The 18,676-nt window shown below is 41.2% G+C and overlaps 1 protein-coding gene across 1 annotated transcript in view; it reads left to right on the top strand.

The window, feature by feature from the left end:
* Positions 1–6,270: 6,270 nt before the first annotated feature.
* Positions 6,271–18,676, top strand: part of LOC118770151 (ras-related protein Rap-1b-like) — a 43,737-nt gene continuing 31,331 nt past the window's right edge. Inside the window, exon 1 of the mRNA XM_036517635.1 lies at positions 6,271–6,321. The gene's annotated coding sequence lies outside the window, so the exon portion shown is untranslated. The remainder of the gene's footprint in view (positions 6,322–18,676) is intronic.

An 18,676-nucleotide genomic window follows, 5' to 3' on the forward strand; every position in this document is an offset into this window, starting at 1 on the left:
GACGATGTCAGGAGACCAAAACAAAATAAATATCTCTCTCTTTTTCATCCCCTTCCCCCAAAATATATCACTAGTTTCAACAGTTTCCCACTGGTGTCTTTTTGTGCTTATACTTTTTGTTCCAGTTGAAATATGCTGTTAAATTACTACTACTTTGGATTTCTACTACTTTGTATTGCTGCTACTTGTATTACTTGCTGTTTATTCTATGTGTAATATCGCAAAGTGTTTTGGATTCTTTGATCTTGTGACTGATGCATGGTAGTATTATTGGCTTCCCTTGTCTAGTCACGTTAGCACAAGTTAACTTATGGTAGGGCTAGAATAGTGTTATGCTCACACTCATTGGTCTTTGAGTGTTGTTAGCCTGGTCTGACACTGTTGCTCATTCAATTTGAATGGATACACTTCTGTCCTTTGTGCTGGAAGCCGCCCTGGATAAGACCGTCTGCTAAATGAATGCAATGCAATATAATGTAATGCAAATTAATGCAAACATGGTACATGATTTAATGTGATTTTTCTTCCATTTGTGCTGCTGCTTCTGAAGGAACATCACTGGTACCATGTTGTGTATTTCTTAGGTGACTGCCAAGAATAAACCTCTGCATTCACCAAATATGGTGTAATGCTCAGTCATGATCTTGTAATGCTAATACTGGATACAGTGCTAAAGTGTTGATCTGTTTCTTACATAATAATCAGAGTTAAACTGATTCTGGATCAGTCATTGAGGGAAAAAAGTACAAACAGTTATTGATGTACTGTACTTCTAAAAAGATATTCAAAAGGAAGATATGTCAGACTAGTTAGGGTTTACACAGATGCCTCTCCGGGTTGTTAAGAGACCAGTCAACAAGATGATTTTTTTTCACAGGTGAAGCTGCTCCATTGTTATTTGCTGCTCATTGTCTATTGAGCAACAGTTTTAATGTTATTTCGTGAGTTCAGATGCCGGATCGCTGTTCCTGCCTGTGCAGCAGTTCCCAGCAGGCCCGGTCCCAGACTGCATCAAATGCCTCTTATCCTTATGCCATCACAGCCCCTTAATTATGCAATTGAGTCAATTACTAGGATCAATTCTTCGAACTCGCCGTGCTCAAGTGACTCAGTCGTGGATGAGTCAGAGAGTTAGGAACCTTACAGGACCGTGGTGCTCCAGGAAAAGCATTCATTTGTTTCAGTCAAATCCTTGCAGCAGCATTCTGGAGACTGGATAAAATACAATTTGGGCAGCCAGAGAGACAGGCATGCATGGCAATAATATACTGTAGCTTTCAGGAGTCTAAGGCATGGACATTTTTTCTGCATCAATGAGTGATGTCTTCATTTTGCAAAAAGACCACTCTGGATAAATTTTTACATGAGTTTACAGGAGAGAGATAATGGTCTAATGGTCTTAGACTAATTATCTAACAAAATTTCCAGTGTCTGGCTTTGGAGGTAAGACATCCTTGTTGAAGAGGCAAACTTTTTCTTTTTGTCAGATTTTTAGAGAGAAAAAATTTGCAGACATTAAGGTTCTTTAACTGTACAGATATTCCTCAAGTCTGGTAGTGTTTCTTTCAATTTATGTGGTATGGAAAGTGTCAGTATTGCCTATCATGTTTGCATTTACTGGCAAAAATTAATGTTTTGGCTTTTAATGTCGTCATATTTTTATTTATTTTATAAAAACCCAAAGTCATTATAAATTAGTAACAGATATTGACAAGGGTAGATCTGATTTATATCGAGTCAAGCAACTGAGTCAAGCAACAAAGAGGAATTTAGGATTGTGTTTGCTGGGTTCAACAAGGGCTGCAAAGTAAGATGATGTTGAGGGAGAGAGCTTTTTTGGGGATTTTATAAGACTGACTTTTGATGACAAGAATACATTCCACCTAATGGCTCTCCACTTGTGCTACAGTTTCCAACATAACAGTGTGAGGTGATGTATTCTCATTGTATTAGGATGCAAGCCTTTCATGACCGCCACGCTTTTATTTTTAGTGCGGCACCTATGAAGAGCATTCGTAGAACTACATTATTGTTAACAATGAGAATAACAATAATGTGTACTGTTATTAAGTAGGTCGACTGAGGCACGAACAGTTGTGTATTCAGGGGTACCCGCAGCTGCATTGAGGTGGTATAGCAACAGTACCATAACAATGGAACAGCATTGTGAAAATGTTACTTATGAATTCTGTGTTCCTCTGTTGTTCAGAGGAGCGCTGTAAATGGGCTGAGTATGACTCCCTGTTTCTCCAATTATATTTCATGCTTTCACCAGCCTGTATCCAGAGCAACCTACAAAGCATAAATTTTACATATTATTCACTTACATAAACGGATATTTACTGAAGCAATTCAAGTGAACTACTTCCCTCAAGGGTGACATATTGTTGTCATATTCAGCGTGTGAGCCAAAGACCTTCCGGATACAAACCCAAATCCTCAACCATGACATCATACTCAGTGACCTGCAGATACAGAAGTGTGTTTGGGGCTCCAGTTCTTTAGCATACTAAAAAAGGGTGCAATGGGGAAAACCAGGCCTTTTTCTTTATACCCTTCCCTCCTCAAACTGAAGGCTGTTTAAAGGTACGCTCTGGCACCTGAGACAGCAACACCATCATCCCCAGACAATGAATGCCATGATGCTATGGGTTAGCCCCTCCTTCCCTGCAAAACAAAGGAATATTATTTAAATATTCTCAGTAGCTAATTTCTCTCAAATAGGCAAGTATCTAAGCAAAGTCCATTTATGCTGAGCTACAGAGAGGATGTTACATAATTCTGGGTGTGGGAAAACCTGCTGGTGATGCACTGGCTAACATGACATGGATCCTGGTAGTGTTACATGGTTAGAGGACCAACCATGACCTGGCTTCTATTTACAGTAGAAAAGTAGCATCATTGCTGCCTAGTAATGTGCATAAGACAAAACATGTTTTATGAGGTATGCTGTGCCTGTTCAGACACACAATGTTCAGATTTTAACAGAATTTTTTAACAGAAATGACTCAGTCTGGTGTATGCCTGTCCCCTTCGTCATCATCATCATTGTCATCATCATCCTTCTTGTTGCTCATCACACATTCTTTTCCGTTTTTGCCTTTGGTCTGACACTCAAAGAAACACACCCACCCACATACACACACACACACACACGCACACACACACACGGACACAGGAAAGGAGAAATGATTAAGAAATGTCTTGTGAATTTCCTGTTAATTTTCAAAACAAGACTTGTCATGTCCAGTCTGTTGGCTTTTTTGTTGGACCCACTGTAATATTCTGTCAAGATCCATTCTATTCTCCATGGAGCTGACAAAGATTGAGGCATGGCATTAGGCAAACAGACCTCAGACAAATTTTATTTATCTAGTTTTGTAATTTAACCTTTATTTTACCACAATCTCACTGAGAATTAGAATCTCCTACACAAGGGAGTCCTGGCCAAGAGGGCAGTAAAACAGTTTGAAAGTTAACAGTGAAAATAACAAATGTAATAGTAAAATGTATAATTCTACTATGTATTTTATTATAGATCTAGAATCTATAATAAAATCTATAAATAGTAAAATCTAAAATGGTATTGTTACTATAACCCCTGTAACAGCTTGTTGAGCAGTAGACAGATGCTTCCTTCTTCCTTTTTCTTATAAACAGGAAGATTAGAAACATCAGATTTATGGAAATCACCTACTATGAGGTGTTTAGTGTAAATGGGTTTATTCAGAACCTTCAAACACACATCAGAAAGTACACAGAGTGCCTTGAGTTACTTTTGGGAAGTACCCTCAAGCCATGAGTATAAAAAAATATATATTTATAATATAAATATATTATAATTATACACAATTTATAATTATTTATTGATAATTAATATCTGTATTATGTGAAGTCATATTTGGAAAAAATATAATTTCTTATAAGAATAATGCTGTTGGCCCAACTCCTGTACTGTTTGACCAAATTTCCACCAAATCAACCACAGTAATCTCAGCATTTAATAATGTACAAACCATACTGCATGCATTTACATTTAATATAAGAGATTACTTTGCTTATATATTGAGAAATCTACCAACAGTTGTATCCTTCTGTCACAGTGTGAACTCAAAGAAACGCTAAGCTTCACGTACATTTTGGCCACTCGGGAGGTCACATGTTCACACACAAACAGGAAGCTGAAACAGAGAACAGAGAGGTCCTGCATTCCACATGGCACACATCATGTTTGACGTTCCCCGGCACTTGTAGGTGGCTGTTATTGAGCAACTTCCTGAGCCTTTATCTGTACTGGGGAGGGAGACACAAAACGTCTGTCTTGAATTTGATCATTTTTAACCTTTCAGATGTGACGAGGAGTTTTTCATCCAGGACTGTTTTCATTGACCCACACATTCACCATAAGATGTCTTATTTGTCATTTCTTATCACTGATGAGGATCTGAGGAAAACAGAATGGAGAGATTTTTAAAAACAAAGTCAGTTTTCTCTGCTAAAAGCCAAATGTAAGCTTCCAGCATTAACAACGGAGCTTGGCTCAGAATGCCTTTGAGATATAGAATTTTGTGCTGGATTTGAAACCAAGTCAAGTCTTGATTACTGAACCGAATCGATTATGAATCACTGACAGTGTGAATCACTGTATAAGGGCGTGTCTAAAATTAACCTGGCAAATAATAGAATTGATTGGCTACAATACAGTATCTTCAGTAGTGTGAATGATATTACCTGAGTTTTCAAATACCGTACTGTACATACATAAACCCAAATTTAATCCAATCACGAAGCACCTTATATTTTGATAGTAAGAAAGAGAGTGGCCTCAATTGCCATACATATTTGGAAAGATAGCTCAACTCCAATGAAATTTAAGATGTGGAAAATTTGTTTTCTTTTCAATTGTTTTCAATTTTACATACTTTTAGGATGGAATTCCAATTAAATCTTTCAGTTTTTATGGGTTCACATTAAGTCTATGACACTCATTTGTGCAGCTGCAGGATCCTGGTCAGGTGGAAATGACAGCTAGAAATGACCAGGGACTAGCCTCCAAATCTCCTGCATCTCTCAGGCCCATGAGCTATACAGCTTAACATTGTTACTCACACACAGAAACAATGGAACAACAGCTAAATTACAAGGTGCCTACACTCTGGTCCTTTAAAATTGAACAAACTTAAAATAGACTATCTGGCTTTCTGATTTCCCTGCCTTGACCTCAAAACTTTTTAAACAAAAACTTTGAGGTCTGTTTCATCAGAAGTAGAATATTAAATATTACAAATCTTACAAAAACATCTGATTTAGTTGCAGACTGTTATAGATTTACATAAAAACAGAGCAGAATGAAGAGGCCATACCTATGGACAGGAGTAGGGCCTTAAGCACAGCAGTCCTTCTCAGCAGTCAGTTCAACATTCCCCGCAGACAGAAACCAACACACAAGGATTCAGTACACAGCAAAATCGATTACAAAGTCAATACTGCATAATTCAATTCCACAAATGTATCCAGTGTAATACAATAATAGACGAAAACACACAAAGGCAACACAGTCTCGAGCCCTTCAGCATTTATGAAAATGTGTAGTCTACGACAATTCCTGGACGATTTCTTGTCGTCTTTGTGGGGGACTGTCAGATTGTTTCCTGACATTCTGTCAAATGGTAGTGTTAACTCACACTGCGTATCTTCAACCCTCTACACCCTGAATTCAAGATTTTTTTTTTATTCATTTTTTTTTTATGAAAATTGTATCCGACATACGTGACGTTATATTCTGGACGTGAAGGTTAATGAGGGAATCGCAGCTGTGGATGGAAGCTGTCCTGCAAAGAAGGTATTCAGGGCCGATTTTCGGACGTCTGAGGGAAAGCCGTGGTCAGCTATGCATTTAGTCGTGAAACATTAATATAATTTAACGTCATTTTATATCAGTACTAGTACAAAGTGTAAGGTAAACGTCATTTTTAGTTTCCGAAGTCTTTACGCCTCATATACCAATAATAAGTTAAAATCTGCTCGTTATACAGATAATTTTCAAGCGTCCAACCATGGTCTGTTTTATACGTGTTTAATTCAACGGATTCACAACTTTTACTACACTGATTGGCTTATGTGTTTGAGTCCACCCGTCTCCGTCAATCAGAGTCAGGGTGTTGAGTGTTCGGTGAAAAAAGGATACGCATTTTGCGCTGTACCACTTCAGTTTGTGAGTGGCGGTGCTGAAACCGAGGCTGCGACGTCATGCGAAAACTCAAAACCTCACCCAGAGAGGCAGAGACGTAGACAGATTGGACAGACGGGGAGGGAAAAACTGTAAGTAAGCTATCTTGCCTTATTCTTTTTCTGATGCTACTTTGTCATAGTCTATATGGCGCATGGGATTACTAGTTGTACTTTTGCTACAGTTTCATATCGATGCATGACGCGGGCCGGACCGCAGTGTGTTGCAGTTTTGCAAATGAGTGGGACCGGTTGTGAAGCGCATAATGTTACCGCAAGGTTTGCGGAAGAGCAGGTCAAATGTCTAGAATATGGCGGAGCGTGAGTGAAACAGCCCAAGTTCCACTATTTTACTGTGGTATTATTCTCTTTCACTGTTTCAGAGAACAGGGGGCAACTTCCATACGTTTGATATTTAACTGTTGACCCCTGTCTGGTCCGTACGAGATTTTTGTGAAATGGGTTTTTGTCACATTTAGCCTTGTGGTGGTTTGGAAGTTGGAGCGGAAAAGGAAAAGTTGTAAGGTTTTCCATTTAAATCGTTCATTTTTTGGTGTGATCCGCTTTCAGATACATTGATATTGCTGCGAAAGGCCTGTGTACGCACTGTTAGTTCCTGGGTTGTGTGAGAATAGGGGCTACGTCTATTTGGAGACCGCAACGGCGTGCCTTTTAACGTTGCGTTTATTGAAACCAAAGCAGTCACTTGGTGTTGATGCACTTAGTTATCCGATAACGTGCCCCGCCTAGTTTACCACTGTTTCTTGCTTTAGAGGACAGGGGGACAAGCAGTTCCCATTCGGTACAGTCCACGTTAATTACCACCGGCTAATGAAAAACTCAACCATTGCGACACTTAGCTAGGTGTTCCATAATGGGTCTTGCTTGTCAGTTAAGTTTAGCTCAGGTTAACTTAGCTAATTGATTCCAAGTCATCTGATCGCGGGTGTTTGATACTTCTTTGACAAAGCAGACGCCTGCTACGGAAGGGAATTGAAATCATTTTAATTTTTTTATCAGTGTGCTTATATGCATCCGTGTAAGCATTTGTGCGTAACAGTTAAAGTATCGTATGACAGTCACGGAGTATTGCTTAAGCGGCAGTTCGGTGGCAGTGCTTAAGAAGACACGAACAATGGTGTAATCTAGGGTGTATAGCCTACCCCGTAACGAAACTGATATGGTAGTGACACAGTTAAATCTCACTGTTCTTCCATTTTTAGTTGATCACCTATAGCTTTATCACTGAAGTTTTATTTTTAGCCCTCTGTGATACAAATTGTATGATCCAACATCTTCAGGCTCTTCTCAATGCGTTTCTATTAGTGACAGTAAAAAGGCTGTTACTCTCTTAAAATGGATGAAAACAGAGAACTCATGTTAGCTTAACTAGAGCTATGCTTATTTAATTATTGTCATTGCTCTGATTTTCAATATTTGTATGACTTTGTCTGAAAATCATGCTGTCATCCTTTGAATATAAAAGGAAACGTATAATTTTCTTCACACCTGCAGTAGGTTTAGTTGGATATTTGTTTCTGTATTCGTGAGCTTCCTGTTGTTTGACCAGGAAAATGACGTCGATGGTCGTACATTACACCTTTTTCAGTTTAAGGTCTGGCTGTATTGTGTCTCTCTGCCTTATTTTGCACTTCAGGCCCAGGTCCATTATGCCATTTTTGTTTGCTGTTTTGTCACATACGCTGGTGTGCCCTGGCGTTGGCTCAGCCTGGTCTTTTTTAGCTGTGGGCAAAAGCAGGCCAAATAAACTTCATGTGTGGAGTGAAGAATCAGGAATCGTTTTTTCATTCCGTAAATGAATAGTGCAGCAAAGAGACCTCTCTGCCTTTTTTTGTTAGGTGACACCGTTGCATTTAATGGCACAAATAGGTGAAAAGGTATAGGAAATTGATTTGATGTGTTACTTTTGGTTTTTGACAATTATACTGTTATACTGTTATTTTCTCAATGGTGTGAGAATGAACACAGCTCCCTAAGAACTAGATTAAGGAAAGAAACTCATTAAAGTATTGATTTAACTAATTACATAACATGAAACCCTTCATGTGTTCAAATGAGAAGCATTAAACCCATTTGAGGTATTAATGTCTGAACTACACTTGAATGCTATAACTGTGATATGTATGTATGGCTGGTAACTTAATTAGAATGAACTGGAATTCATATCATTCATATCATAGTCCACTGTTGACTGTGTTAACAGCTTTTCGTAGGTTTCCACTGTCGAGGAGCAGGTGCAGTTTAATGATGGGTGCAGTGTGTAACCGGCCTGTGGTTTTCTGTAGCAGAAGAGGTACTATCTCTATTTCTGTACATATTTGTTTATTCTCCAAACTTTCAAATCCTCCTTCTTTCAAAGCCTGTTTGCTGGGGGGTGGAGGTTTGAAATTTGAGGCCACGGTGCACTTCCTCCTTAGGCAGGAAGAGCCTTGTGAAACATGGGTACTTCCTTCCCTCTGCAGTTGTAGCCCCCCCCCCCCCCCCTTTCTGAGTTTGGCAAGTGGTTGTGGAATGCTCTGATTGGACAGCACTGGACTAGGTGTTCCAGCTAGTCAACCCCCCCCCCCCCCCCCACTTCGAATGCCCGGGACCAATTCTCCAAACCGTTATTGTTCATCATTATTTTCATTCATGCGTGTAAGCCAGGTCTGATGAGTGCAGGGGGCTGTCTGGGCTTTCTCACAGTGGGTCGGTTTCAGGCATTGTCTGACTGTACCCGCTGCACGGCTCAAAACCAGGAGGTGATCGGCCTGCACTTCTTCGCAAGAATATTGATGACGCATGACTACCAAAGCAATTTGTGGTTAACACCAGCAGGGTACACCCAGAGGTACACAAAACTCGGTGTGTTCTTGAAAAAAAAATGATTTTAGTCACGCTGACTTAAACGGCTTGCATTTTTATCTTTTATGCATTCATACAAATGGATATTTATGCTCTTGTTTGTTCTTTATATTCAGCCAGTGCTGCACTGAACCCATAGCTGTGTTTTATTCTTACCTGCAGTTTTTATCTTGTTTATCCATTAGGCATAACAATCAGATATATCTTTAAGGTGGCCTTGAGTACAACAGGACTCCATAGCTTTGTGTTCCTTTTAAATCAAGATTGGGGAATTATGGTTCTTTTGCCCCAAAACACTCTCCTTGTATTGCCTCCAAATGCATAGGGCTCTCTGCAGACCCTTGTGTTTTCTATCTCCTCAATAATTCAGGTGTCCCAATTTTATTTTGCTCTCGCAAGACATATTTACAGTATTTGCCAGTGCTCTTACAAAGCACCTGAGGTGGTTCTGTCATAAAATGAAACCCAGGAAAGGTGTGTTGTTGGATATACCACATGTTATAAATCTGCCTTGTGCAGTCCATTGACTTGCCATGGGTCTGATGCATCAAAATAAGCACTCATTGGGGTGCATTTACAAATTACTTTTTTCCCTGGAAGTATAAAATTGATCTAAAGCTCCAATCAGACATTGAAAAGAAACTGTACTTGGAAAATTCTGATAATTTGTCATACAGTATACCAGCCCTGTGTTCTTTGAGAAAGGACTAAATGAGGTTGTCATGTAAAGATATTTTGTAAAGATATTTGTCACGTCCTCAGGTTTTCAGTTATAGGGGAACGGGTAGCAAGAGGCATGCCATTTTTTTCCCAAATGTTGTGCAAACTTGATAGTTGTGCTGTCATATTTATGCACAGAGTTGCTTAATTTAACATATCAAATAATCAATCCCAGTTCTCGCAGAGGGTATTCATAGTCAGTTTTCCACAATCTCGTCAACTTTTTTTTTTTTTTTGTTTTGCTTGAGAAGAGACAGATAATTAGCTTTTACTTTTCCAGCTATTTCTGAAGATGATATGGTTACTGTGCACGGTAGGTGATAAGGTGTCATTTTACTGCAAAGCTTGAAGGGGTACAGGCTCTGCACAAACTGGTGGCTTTGACGGAATTGACACGTCGCGAAACTACAGCCACAGAGAGATGACATTTCTAGTTACAGCTAGCAGGGCTCACTGCTTCATGAACTCTCGTGTTCTTTGATGCTGCCGGCTGTCTTTCAGTGTTGTTACAGACTGTCAGATCTAATGAGAGACTAATGAAGCAAAGCGAGAGGGTGTTTGCTTTATAAAGACCGCTTCCCCAAACTGAGTCACTGATACTGTACAACAGGGATTTTCAAGGTCAGGACCCAGAACTGGGTCACGTGATGTCAGCCCATGGGTGGTGATAGGACAGTGCTATAGAACAGCTCTCTTTCATGGAAATGTCCATAGTGGCAGTGGATAGAGGATATGTCAAATAATGTAAACATGCTCAACAATTTGAGTGAGTAAAATTTACTATTATTTTATATGGTGGTGTTGTCCATGAGTGTAAAACTGGAAATATATTCTCATTCCAGTAAAACTGAATCAGTAAAGTGTCATAACTCTGGGGTGGGTGTATGTTCATGTGTCTGTCCCATGAACATGAATTTGAAAAGCATTGCTGCACTACGGCACAGTGGGGGAGATTTAACTAATTCTGTCTAGAAAGAGTTCCTGACCTTTTATGAAATGCATTTTCTCAGCACCAGCTCAGAGCTTTGATATCACAAAGGGTGTGGAAATTTGTTTTTTTTTGCTGAACATGTCTGCCACCATGCGCAACTCCCAGAATACACCTAGTAGATCTTTGCAGAGAGAGGACTTTTCAGGAGGCAGGGAGGTGAAGCTTCCTGTAGTCCTTCTTTCTACCAGATTACTCTGCAGTTTTCACATTGTATCACAGATGGTTTTTGGTTGTTCTTGAACTTAATTGGTGTGCCTTTTGTGGCACCAGAAAGACATTTTCTCTGATTTATGATTTTACACCTTTGTACACGGTTATTATTTTTTATCATATTACTGAATCATGAACATGATAAAACCCAGTCTGAAGCTGTGCTGGTGATGGCCCCTTGTTTTCTGTTGAAGACCTTATGCGTTTCAAAAGGCACATGTGATTGTTCTGAGTATTTAAGTCCTGAATGTTTTTTGGTTGTAAAGTTTTCAAGGTTAATCCAAAACAAAGTATTTCATTGGATGAACCAAGCAAATAACTTACCTGTAATATTTTTTTTGTTGTTTGCTTTTTTGACTCTGACTCCCTGAGTCTCCTCAGTCGGTGTCTGCTTTTCAAGCCATTGAACTACACATGAGCTAGAACGGGTCACCATGTCATCGCTGCCATAAAGACTGCTGTCCAAACAGGCCCACAGAGTGTGAGAGGGTGGGTGGGGTCCGTGTTGGGAGAATTGCGTAAATGGCTTCCTGGACGTCCCTTCTGAAGCCTAAGAAGAAGTCTGGTGGGGTTGACTAGAAACGATAACCACACATTTCCGTGTGTTACTTTCACTGTGGGCCTTTTTTTTTTTTTTTTTTTTTTTTTTAGAAGATGTATCAAATATATTTAAAATATGCTGTGTTAATACATTGAACCCACCACTGTATTTGCTTTGTTTGTTTTAAACAGTGGTTAGGAAGGTCACGGCTCTTTCCAGAAATGCTTTTCTTTTCAAACTGCAGAGTTCTCTTCAGGCTGTTGTGTTGTCTACCTTCTCAATAATTCAGGTGGGCCAAATTTACAGAATGCATATTGTTGTCCTGTGCACTGAAGAAGTTTCCTGGGCAGGTTCTATGAGAAAATGAAACTTGGAGGATGTGTCTTTGCTGGTTTAATATGTGATTTGTTTGTAAAACTAAATAGTCTCTGGGGTTCATTTTCAGTTGCTTTCTTTTATGAGTCTGTAATTTTGTGATGTTGCTTTGCTTGACAAAGGACTGACTTTGGAGATCGTGAAAGAAAGATGAGCTAGCCAAGAGCAGTATAATGCAGAGAGACATCCAGTAGACCACAGCTATTCTAATATCGCAGTAAATGGCCCTGATTGGCGAATAGGGAACTGACAGTTTCATGAAACGCTTTTGCAGAGAGAAGTGAAAGAGTTTTGTTTCTTAGTCCCTGACTTTCAGCAGTTTTCTTCAGAAGATGTCAGGGACTTGCTGTGGCTTTTCTGGTGCTTGTTTATTCGCATGATAATCCAGTCTTGATTATGAGCACTTGGAAATGAGCTGGGGGAGAGGGCTGTGTACATGTGGAGGGAGCAGCTTTTCTGTGCCCTGCTTCAATCTGAGAAAGAGGGAAAAAGTACCATGTATTTAGTCATTAATGACATACTTTGTTCCAGGAAGTAGGTTTATTCAAGCTTACATGCTAAAGACACAGTGAGTCACGTGTCCTTCGTGACAATCTGAGAGTAATTGCCCTTGGATAAGTGCCAGGTGGCAATGAGAGCATGTGTGTCACCAGCTTGAGGGGCAGATGTTTTGAACTCACCAGCAGTACTGTTATCCTGTTGTCTCTGAAGATGCTTTCACATTGTATTCTAGTTTCTGGTACTGTGCCATGACTTTCAGTGGTTTGCTATCAGAGTGTAAAAAATCCTTCATAGCTACAATTTGGAGACAGGTTTGACGAGATGTCTTTTTGCTCCAATTCACTCATCACAGGCAAAGACTAAAGTAGCACTCATCAGTAACCACAACAGACCAGCCATCCTTTACATGTCCAACTCATGGGACTTAGCTCATGTATATGGGTCAGCTTGATTCTGCATCACCTCAGTCAAGTGCTTGAGGATTCATCACTCAGTGATATGGTTTGGTTTCACATACCCCTCATAATTTAAATTATTCCAATAATCAATCAAGTATATGCCAGCCTTAACAATGACCAGTTGCACCAGTGCACAGACAAAGGTGACTGTTGAAACTACAATGGTTAATGAGATGGTGAATGGATCCATACATTAATCATGTGACAGCAGTTAATTACATTACATGTACATTGTTGTCACTTGGCAAACACTGTTATCCAGAGTGACTTGCATAGGTCTTTACATGTTACCCATTTGTACGGCTGGATATTTAATGAGGCATTTCTGGGTTAAGCATCTTGCCAAAGGGTACAGCAGCAGTGTCCCACCAGGGAATCAAACCAGCAACCTTTCGATTATGAGTGCTGCTCCTTACCACTCTGCTACACTGCCATCGTTCGTTCTTCTTAATGGTAAAATAACCTTTTGCGTATATATTAATCTGTGTTGTATAAGCTTCACATGCTGAATAGATTCATCAAATGGAATTGCTATCACAATGCAACCCAGCACACAGCCATTTAACATGTTGAAGTAGCTATGCAGCGTGTGCATTCTGCCTGCCTGCCTGTGTGCAGAAGCGATTCGGCGTTCCCTGATTGAACATGTGTTTTTGATTAAGTATGCATCCGAGTCCTGGGCCCAGCTGTGTCGCTTTGGAATGGCTATTCATTAGCTTCTGTCACTGGCTTTGTTGAGGTGAACTCTGCTTTTGGCCTGAAGTCTTTCTCTTTGTTGCTTTTGCGTGCGTGTGGCGAAGGGGGTCGGAAGGAGCTGCTTGTTAAGAAGAGACAGCTTAGAAGAAGAGCAGCTAATTAGGAGTCAACTGGAACCCTTGGAATGTATTTTAATGGCGAAAAGACCATTAATTTGGTTTGCCATTAGCATGCCTGGTAGTGCTGTTACACTGGATGAACTCTTGATTATTTGTAACCAATGTGTCATGGTTGAGTTTGAGTTGATTAAGTCATTGCAGATGTCCCTATTAAGCTCTGTCACAGAAGTAGCTTCAGGCACACCAGAAAAAAGCCACTGAGGTCAACACAGTGTTGCAACATTTGATGCTAGGCTTTCTAAAGGTTTTCTGGATCTGTTTTTTCACACTCATTATGAGGAATTATTTGGAGGAAGCCTCTATACTGAAAACGCAAATAATATAAAAATGCCCACACTTGCATTAACCCGAATGGCTGTTGAACAAATTTCATATTAAGACAAGTCCCAGCACCACACGGGAGTAGGTTGTCAGTCATATATTAGTTAAACTTATGTAGGCAGGATCTCTGTAGAGGATGCCATGCAAGATAACTTTCTCTCCCCCTTTTTCCCCTCATTTTCTTTCCTTCTTTTGCTTTATCTTTCTCCACTCCCCTCCAAGTGGTTACGGGTCTTTGAGTGGGCCCTGCCCTCACTTCTCAGTCTGTCTCCTTCTGTCTGTCTACTTCTTTTTTTATCGGAGTGGTACCAGTATTCTTGTCTTGGCCACATTTCCTCAGGCCTGGCTTCTCTCTTTCCTCTGATAGAGAGGGAGAATCTCTTAAAAGGCACTCCCGGGAGAGGGTCATCCCAGCAGAACATTTTTTTGCTTTTCCCTGCACTGGGCTTCGGCCTTTGTTCCTGATGGTTTATTGATTATATAAACAAATGCTAAGAGCTGCTTTTGACCACAGACCAGGGTTTAGGTCTTTGTGTTTGTTTTAAAATCCTAAATGGCACAAAATGGCCTAATTTGAAGCAAAGAAAATGGGAGTTCTTTTGGTTAGTATAGCACATTCTTTAATCATCTACCAGCCTCAACTAGTAAAAGTAAGCTGTCCTGTTCACATATAATTTCTTTGATAGTTTAGTATCATTACTGGTGCTTTGAATGCATTTGGTGAACTGCTGTTGAAAAGCACCACCTTTATTCATTTTCCTGTTGATAGAAGTTTGGTGATCTAAAAATGGCATGCTTTGTGTTAGTGCACAATGACGTTCATCTGTTGTGCTTAGTTTTCTATAGAAAATGTCACAGGTGGGAAAATGTCACTCGCTCCCAGGGAACCTTAAACATGCCCATCCTGTCCTAAAACTCATATAGGGTTATTTTGTGCAAAAATAAATCCACAGGAAATTGTGCAATTAGCTTTTCCTGCCAGTGCTCTCAGAAATGAGCTTGGAATTAATGTTACTTTCTGACTACATCCAGAAAACGTATTTTAAAATTGACCCTAGTTGCGTGTACCAAGCACATACTAATCCAGTAACTGATTGAAAAGTGCGTGGTGAGTCCAACCATACACTTTCCCTTGCATTTTATTTTCGAGTGGGGAAACTGTGTGTGTGTGTGTGTGTGTGTGTGTGTGTGTGTGTGTGTGTGGGTTGCGTGTGTGTGTTTGTGTTTTACTCTGCCTCACTGTAAGCCGCTTTGGATAAAAGCATTTGCCAAGTGAATAAATGTAATGTAAATGTGTCTGCATCTGTGCGCATGCATGTTTGTGAAAGAGGGCAGCATCTCTAAGCTTCTCCCCCTCAGTTAACTCCGAGTGCGAAGGGGCAGCAGCAGGGAGCCCCATTAGAACCCTCAGACCGCACGGGTGGTAAACCCTGACATTCGCTCCACTGCAGATCTTTCTAACTCTTTTACACGTCTCAGTCCCTACTGCAGTGTCACGGGGTTCAGTATCCTGTGTGCCTCAAAGCTACAACTTGTGTGCACTGGATCCTGCCTTTCTAAGAAGGCGAAATGCATTGCAGGACCCTCAAGACTCCCTGCAGGGAAGCTACGGTGAAGGATGTCGGGGCCTGCCCATATAAAGCTTCATCAACACCCCAGCGAATCGGCACCCTCTTTGCGTCACACTCTCGACTTCTTTGGAACACTGCAGTGCGAGCATGGTTAACTCTCAGCCCCAGATTCTGGGAAGTAGGCACTGTGTGGTTGGAGCAAGCGTGCAGCAGTAATGGAAACTCGCTCTCCAGGCCAAAACTTTTTACAAACTGATATTTCCACGGACTCCTGGCGCCACAGCACAGTCAAGGAGGCAATAGCAGAGGTCACTAGTGGGTTAGGAGAATTCATCTGACCCTACAGAGCATATATCAATGACCTCAGTCCATGCCTGTAGTGCTTTTTTTCCCTCCCATTAAAGCAGATGATACTTTGTTTCTTGGTAACATGCCAATAAACCGTCTACTTTTTGCTGTTGTCTCAGATAATGTTCCCTCATGGAAAACCAGTGGACAGTCATACATGTATTACCTGTTTTGAGGGGAATGGCCGTGAAATATTTTGAAGTTTATTTTAAATAAGAAGCAAATCTTTGCATCTGATGTTTTACAGACAACAGCCATGCAGAAGAATTTCACTGTTCACTGTCAGTTTCTTGGCCATCTTGATTTAAATGCTGGAGTATATGTCAGGTTTATTGTCAGTATCAATCACATTTAAGTATTAAATTCCCATGCCTTAAACATACAGTGGGGTGTGCTCCAAAAGAATGTTTTTTTTATGTTCACAATGAATTCTGATTTCTCTCTTCCAGTGTCACTGCTGGGGGGGGAGAAAGCAAAATTGCAATATGTGACCAAATGGATTGTCCCACCCTTTTTGTGATGACAGCTAGTTGGAGAGGGATAGCTGTATGGCCTTCACCAGTGACCCGTACACCTTCCCTCGGTGCAGTGGCCCCTGAGAAACAGCAGACTGGAAAGAAATGTCACTCGCTCTCACGCATTCATAAACACACACACACACACACAGCAGCAGCACAGGGAGGCAATGGACAAACACAGTCGCAGCTTGCTTGCTAATGAATGAGAACTCATTACCAGCAGGCATATAAAGTGTAATTTAAAATGGTGTTTTTTACAGTCTTGACAAAAAATTCCATTAATGCTTTTTTTTCCCCCATTTACCTTTCTGTTGCACCCACTCATGGCTCGGTAGGTACCCAGCAATCACATGGTATGCATCATGTGACCAGTCAAAATTCTAATAAGGGTGGAGGACCCTAAAAAGTAGTCATAAGTGGAGTCACAAGTAGCTTGTGTTGTCTGTGTATTCATTGTAGTAATGGAACTTGCTTTGTAAAAAGCAGGTTGGAGTCCTTGGTGGGCACTCCTGGTCAGTCTTTCAACAGTGCGATGAACCTGCATTGCTTTTAAGTATATTGATAGATAATATGTGTCGATAAATAATATGTAACATCATAAGCTGCAGAGCTGTGAAAGTCGGCCTGGCTGTGGGTATCTGCTAAGCCAGTAATGTCACCTTCAGTGTGTGAGTTAGTGAGATGTGTAACAGGCTGTGGAATGAATGGCTGTGTACATCCTGCCTTCATCAGCAATGTTTGCAGGAGTATTGCAGGCACACCCTGGTCCCCAAAGTAACAGCAGGCTAGTGCTACAGTGTGTCCTGCGGCAGGAGAGCCAATGAGGCTCAGCCAGACAGAGCTGCTGCTACCCCCTGTGTGCTGCTCGCTCTGCCTTCCCTGCCCCGGCCTGGAGGTTAGTGTGTTAGAGTTGGCTGGCTCCTGGCCAGAAAGCGGCAGTGAGGTAAGATCGGAAGGAGACTGGAATGGGAAAACCAAATATTCACAGTTGAGTTTGTATGTCTGGGTATTTTGTTCGTGTCTCTCCTTTGGTAGTGGGGGGAGAAAAGTCCACTGTGACTGAAAAGCATAGCACGAACCGTTCCATGTAAGGGGAAATGCCAGTCATGGAAGTCCAGATTCCAGCTGGTGCTCAAGCTCCCTTAAACGAATGCTGTCAGAACTGGTAAGGGAGCTAAATTGGTTCAGTGAAGACACTGATTAGGTGAATCAGTTGGTTAAGTTTCTGCCTGGAACCAGGACCGGGACTGAGTGGGCCGACAGACACTGTGGCCCTCCAGGACCAGAGTTGTACAGTATGTACACTATGCACTCCAGCTTTGCCTGGTATTTGAGCAGCGTAATGAGCAGAGTGGTGTTTTTCTGAAGGGAATCTGGTGCTCATGCCACTCCCCAGCCATTTCAAACTCGTGTTTCTGCTGAGATGAAACTGAGAGAGGAAACGAGCAGAGGTCCTCATCTCTGCTCATTAGAGCCAGGATAATAATCGCACATGTGGTGTTTCATCATAGCCAGACTGAAGGGATTTCTGAAGGAGTGGAAAGCGAATGTAAGGAGAGATATACATGCATATCCAGTTGTCTCTCCCCCTGGCCTAAAACAACAAAGATCCAAGTCATCTGTAGTAAATGGGCTGACCTGTTGCAACAGGTATGGTGTTCCACCGTGCCTGTGAAACTTGGTTGTTGTGCTGAGGTCTAACCACAACCAGAAGGCCCTCTCTGCTCCTCATTCTGCCCCCAAAAAGATACAGAACCCCCCCACCTTCCCCTGAGAACTGCAGACGAAGATGAGTTGCCGGTTGTGGCCTTCTGATTTTAATTTGGGTGGCGTGTGTTTATTTCTCCTGTAGCCTGAGCTCTGTTACTTCCTGCTGCATGTGGCTATCAGCATTAGCCTAGTGTTGGGGGGGGGGGGGGGGGGGGGGGAGTGAGGGACCAGTCCTCACATCTGGCCCGGACATCTGGTGGCAGGCACATGTTCCTGAACTGGTAAAGCTGTGTTCTGTCTTTGGATTTTTTCTTTATCAGGCTTAACAGCAGGTATTTCTCTCTTAGTTTCATGTGTTTGCCACCCCCCAAATTTATTGATTGCCTCAGTCACAGGACAAGATGTCGGAATTTTGAAGGTCTTGAAGATGATGTGTGTGGTTGG

Source organism: Megalops cyprinoides, chromosome 23 (assembly GCF_013368585.1).
Source record: "Megalops cyprinoides isolate fMegCyp1 chromosome 23, fMegCyp1.pri, whole genome shotgun sequence".
In the NCBI taxonomy this organism is placed as follows: Eukaryota; Metazoa; Chordata; class Actinopteri; order Elopiformes; family Megalopidae; genus Megalops; species Megalops cyprinoides.